The sequence below is a fragment of the Hyla sarda genome, unplaced genomic scaffold (assembly GCF_029499605.1).
Source record: "Hyla sarda isolate aHylSar1 unplaced genomic scaffold, aHylSar1.hap1 scaffold_2071, whole genome shotgun sequence".
Taxonomy (NCBI): Eukaryota; Metazoa; Chordata; class Amphibia; order Anura; family Hylidae; genus Hyla; species Hyla sarda.
In genome coordinates, this window is record NW_026608735.1 from 49,578 (window position 1) to 55,157 (window position 5,580).

The window sequence follows — 5,580 nt, forward strand, 5'->3', positions numbered from 1 at the left end:
TATTTCTCCGCCGAAATCACTTTTAAACCCATTTCCACCTTTTTTTCCCTTCTCTTCCTCTTACTTTTTTTTCACGTTTTTTTACGTTTTTCTCCTTTTCGCCTCTTTTCTGGGCGTATTATTCTTCTTTTTCTTCTTTTTTTTCGTCTAATGCATACCCCATCAGTGCAGCAATGCTTATTCAATACCGCCAGCAGATGGAGACACTGGGGGATAATTTTCTAAGGATTTATACTGATTTTTCCTGTCTGAATTTGTCGCACAGAAAGTTGCAGGCCAAATATGTGTGACATTTCTGCGACTTTAGCTTCTAGAGCATTTTTACAACATTATACATAGGTGCTGAATACATAAAAAGCGACTGTTCAGCGACAGACAAGTCGCATCGGCTGAAAGTAGGCCAGAATGTCAGTCCATGTTGGAGCAGGTTTAGATACAGTCTAAAGTATAGATCTCAAAGTCTGTGCACAGAATTTAGCAAGGGCCTCGCACCTTCTGATGCATCAGGTAGGTGCACAATAGCATAGCCTAACCCTCTGTACTTTGGTCTATATTGATGCGGGACATAGACAGCCAGCTGATGACCAATCCATTAGTGCAATGGATGGCTGGAAGCATTTGTCTTTGCCTTTGCAATACCACAGAAGCAATGCATGGTCAATGTACAGCAATGACACACCTGTGTGAACAGCCAGGAGACCCCCCCCCCCCCCCATGTTATGTTACATAGTTACATAGTTAGTACGGTCGAAAAAAGACATATGTCCATCAAGTTCAACCAGGGAATTAAGGGGTAGGGGTGTGGCGCGATATTGGGGAAGGGATGAGATTTTATATTTCTTCATAAGCATTAATCTTATTTTGTCAATTAGGAACATTCAGCACCCACCCGCTATCAAGGCAGCTGCCTATCATGTCATGCCCTACCTGCACAGGTGTGCTGGCTACTCAAATGATCCAATTAAGGAGGCCATTTAGTCAGCAGCAGCAGAAGTCCTGTGCCTGGACGCTCCAACAGCGGCCAGACACAAGCAGAAGCAGAAGCAGCAGAAGCAGCAGCAGCACCACCTTTTGTTTTTTGGCTGCAGCAGCAGCAAGGCCCACAGGGCTGGCTAGCTGGCTAGCCAGCAAGCAGGTAGCAATGAAAGTAGGAATCTTTCTTTTTAACCCTGTAAGGGGGTGGTGCACTGTACCCGAAGATACTGCCATATCGGGTCAATGCATAGGGCGACGGAAGCAAGCTTCGAAATCGGCCCCCGTTCTCAAAAATCCATTTAATATATGGTCCCCAGATAGGGGACGTATCAGATATTAAACTGATAAGAACAGATACTACACTTGATCTTAGCCAAAAGGCCGAGAAGCGATAACCGTGAAAGGGGCGGGCCCAACAAGGTGCCCTTCATGGGCACTATCACTGCTTGCTGTCAGGGAGGCTGCCAGACAATTTTCCATGCACACTCTGGGCTGGGGGGCAGTCAACCACCAGTACACACAGCAGAACCTAAACCCATACCATTATTGCTAAGCAGCAAGACAGGGGCCCATTGCACTCCCACGGGGCCTTTTTAAATGCAATCCATAACCCGGATTTGCCAGGAACCCTTCTTACTCCTCCTACTTGCATGTGACACTGGGCTTAGGATCTGCATAGGAAACACACACACAAGCACACACCTACCTTTGTTGCCTGCAGATGCCTCCTTGGCTGTCCCCAAACGGTATCAAACCAACACCCACGGGAAGCTGTAAGCATAGAGGACATGCCTGCACCCCATTGGACTTACCTGTGTGGGTTAAACCCGGGTTATTTGACAACCTATGGCGGTGATGGTTCTGCTCAGGCAGAGCAGTGCTGATGCTCCTCATAAAGCTGTCGCTGCTGTGAAGGTTCTAGGTGACATCACAAATCCCTATGGTTACATACACAACAAAGCTGGGTTGTTGTTGTTTACACTCTGCAAGGCCTGTGGAAGTGAGTGACATCATAGCACTGTAGTTCTGAGGGTTCTAGATGGATGCAACAATCTCCTGTTGCTTCTATGAAGGCCATAATAGACGACATCACCAAACAGCTCCATAGTCACATACACAGCAAAGGAGAGATGTTGTTTACACCTAGTGATGTCAGTGGTATTGAGTGACATCACAGCACAGTGCTAAGGCTCCTGGGCCTGGACACAGCAGCGGCTGCAATATCTCAACGGAGAATACGTTTATATATATGTGTGTGTGTGCGCGTATATATATATATATATATATATATATATATATATATATATATTTCTCCGCCGAAATCACTTTTAAACCCATTTCCACCTTTTTTTCCCTTCTCTTCCTCTTACTTTTTTTTTCACGTTTTTTTACGTTTTTCTCCTTTTCGCCTCTTTTCTGGGCGTATTATTCTTCTTTTTCTTCTTTTTTTTCGTCTAATGCATACCCCATCAGTGCAGCAATGCTTATTCAATACCGCCAGCAGATGGAGACACTGGGGGATAATTTTCTAAGGATTTATACTGATTTTTCCTGTCTGAATTTGTCGCACAGAAAGTTGCAGGCCAAATATGTGTGACATTTCTGCGACTTTAGCTTCTAGAGCATTTTTACAACATTATACATAGGTGCTGAATACATAAAAAGCGACTGTTCAGCGGCAGACAAGTCGCATCGGCTGAAAGTAGGCCAGAATGTCAGTCCATGTTGGAGCAGGTTTAGATACAGTCTAAAGTATAGATCTCAAAGTCTGTGCACAGAATTTAGCAAGGGCCTCGCACCTTCTGATGCATCAGGTAGGTGCACAATAGCATAGCCTAACCCTCTGTACTTTGGTCTATATTGATGCGGGACATAGACAGCCAGCTGATGACCAATCCATTAGTGCAACGGATGGCTGGAAGCATTTGTCTTTGCCTTTGCAATACCACAGAAGCAATGCATGGTCAATGTACAGCAATGACACACCTGTGTGAACAGCCAGGAGACCCCCCCCCCCCCCCCATGTTATGTTACATAGTTACATAGTTAGTACGGTCGAAAAAAGACATATGTCCATCAAGTTCAACCAGGGAATTAAGGGGTAGGGGTGTGGCGCGATATTGGGGAAGGGATGAGATTTTATATTTCTTCATAAGCATTAATCTTATTTTGTCAATTAGGAACATTCAGCACCCACCCGCTATCAAGGCAGCTGCCTATCATGTCATGCCCTACCTGCACAGGTGTGCTGGCTACTCAAATGATCCAATTAAGGAGGCCATTTAGTCAGCAGCAGCAGAAGTCCTGTGCCTGGACGCTCCAACAGCGGCCAGACACAAGCAGAAGCAGAAGCAGCAGAAGCAGCAGCAGCACCACCTTTTGTTTTTTGGCTGCAGCAGCAGCAAGGCCCACAGGGCTGGCTAGCTGGCTAGCCAGCAAGCAGGTAGCAATGAAAGTAGGAATCTTTCTTTTTAACCCTGTAAGGGGGTGGTGCACTGTACCCGAAGATACTGCCATATCGGGTCAATGCATAGGGCGACGGAAGCAAGCTTCGAAATCGGCCCCCGTTCTCAAAAATCCATTTAATATATGGTCCCCAGATAGGGGACGTATCAGATATTAAACTGATAAGAACAGATTTTTTTTTTTTTTTTTTCTTTTCTTTTTTTTTTTTCTTTTTTTTCCTCAGTTACAGACTATTGTTTGAACGATCATCAGGTCTCCTACCAGGACTCGTCACTTAAAACAATGTCTGAAAAAACATCATGCGGAAAGACAAAAAAAAGGGAACCGAGGGTCAAGAACTTAAAACCAAAAGGTAAAAGCTGAAGGAAAACAAAAACTTTTAAAAAACCAAACATAAACTGGTCAGACTTACAGTTTCCACCATTGGGTATATTTCCAGATCTTTTCAGCATTGTCTTCTCCCATTCTCTTCTTATCTAATAAATATGCAATAAAAAGTCTTCCGAGCAACAACCTCCTACATTCACTTGGAGAAATGGAAACATTTTTAAAAACAAGCAAATTCCTGGAGTCCCATAAAACTTCTTTAAAAACAGAAAAAATTATCCAAGTAACACGTGCATCATTCTTCATGTTAAAGTCCTGACCGATAAAAATTTTCTCAAAAGTAAAATCATTAAAACCCATAAATGCAATAAAAAATCTTGTTAAAAGCCTAAAAACTTCCTTGGCATAAAAACAGTCCCACCACAAATGTACAATATCTTCTTTACCTCCACAACCCTCTCTTGGACACTGTTCACTCACTCTTATTCCTCTTCCTCTTAAAAACACTCGAGTTGGGAGGCAACCATGGTAAGACATCCATACCACATCTTTTTGTCTATTTGATAAACCAAAGGAATTAAAAAGGCTCCAAATCTTAACTGACTGTGCAATATTACAGAATGGTACTTCATTAAATTTTTCACTCTTTCTCAACTCATATTCTATTTTCTTCTTTTCAGGTTTCCCCAAGGAGCTCAAATTAAACTGATCATTGAAAGACCGAAGAACCACATAAAAGGTAGGTATAATCAGCGCCATTGGTTTCCTCAGATCCCTCTCACACCAGCCCCACTTAGAAAACAACCATCCTGCTAAATATTTACACATATCAGCTGTTTTACTATTGCACTGGATCGTCTTGAAAATTAAAAGAAAATAGTGTAACTTTAAAAACAAATCAATATTTGGAAAGTCATATCCACCATTCTTTACAGTACTCATTACCTTCTCTCTTTTCATTTTTTCCATTTTGGATCCCCAAAAGAAAACAAAAAGTCTTCTTGTTGTCTTCCTCATCCAAAGCTTACCAGGTGGAAAAACCATCGCAGTATATAAAAGTAAAGGTAAAATCACAGTCTTAATAACAAGTACTTTCCCTTTAAGGGATAAACTCCTCAATTTCCAAAAATTCAATTTCTTTTCAATTTTACTGTCCAGCTTGTTGTAAGTCTCTGTCCCTTTAAGATTCTTTTCAAAAATGACCCCTAAAACTTCCACATTCTCCTTTATCTCTACTCCATCCACCAACACATCTTCGCATTTCCCAAAATTCACCAAATGACATTTGCCCCAGTTTACACACATTCCGGCCACACAGCAAAAAATTTGAATATGCAAATTCACTCTATTCAAATCTGCTTTTGAAGTACATGTAAACACAACATCATCCATGTAGCTTAAAACCTTAAGATCACTCCCACCACTGCCAGGTATAAAAACTCCTTTAACACATTTGTCTTTCTGAACATTCTTTAACAAGGCCTCTATTACACAGATGAAAAGGATTGGGGAGAGTGGGCAACCCTGCCGAACCCCTGATAAAATCTTAAAAGCAGGACCAACATGGCCATTCATTAAAACTTGTCCAGTAACACCATTATATAACCCTTTAATAACATGTAATAACTTCATTGGGATCCCCATATGTTTTAGGGCCATAAACATAAATTTGTGTGCGTCTTTATCATAGGCCTTCTCGAAATCCACTGACTCGACAAAAAGAGGCACCTTATTAAAATTACAATAATAAATAACATCCCTTAAAATCAATAAATTATCAGTAATTCTTCTCCCGGGTACAGCACATACTTG

The 5,580-nt window shown here is 41.9% G+C and overlaps 1 non-coding gene and 1 pseudogene across 1 annotated transcript; both read right to left on the reverse strand.

The window, feature by feature from the left end:
• Positions 1-1,177: 1,177 nt before the first annotated feature.
• Positions 1,178-1,368, reverse strand: LOC130318746 (U2 spliceosomal RNA). The gene has a single exon (XR_008865211.1). It is a non-coding gene; the product is annotated as a U2 spliceosomal RNA (small nuclear RNA).
• A 2,092-nt stretch (positions 1,369-3,460) lies between these two features.
• On the reverse strand, positions 3,461-3,635 carry LOC130318755 (U2 spliceosomal RNA; annotated as a pseudogene).
• Between the last annotated feature and the right edge of the window lie 1,945 nt (positions 3,636-5,580).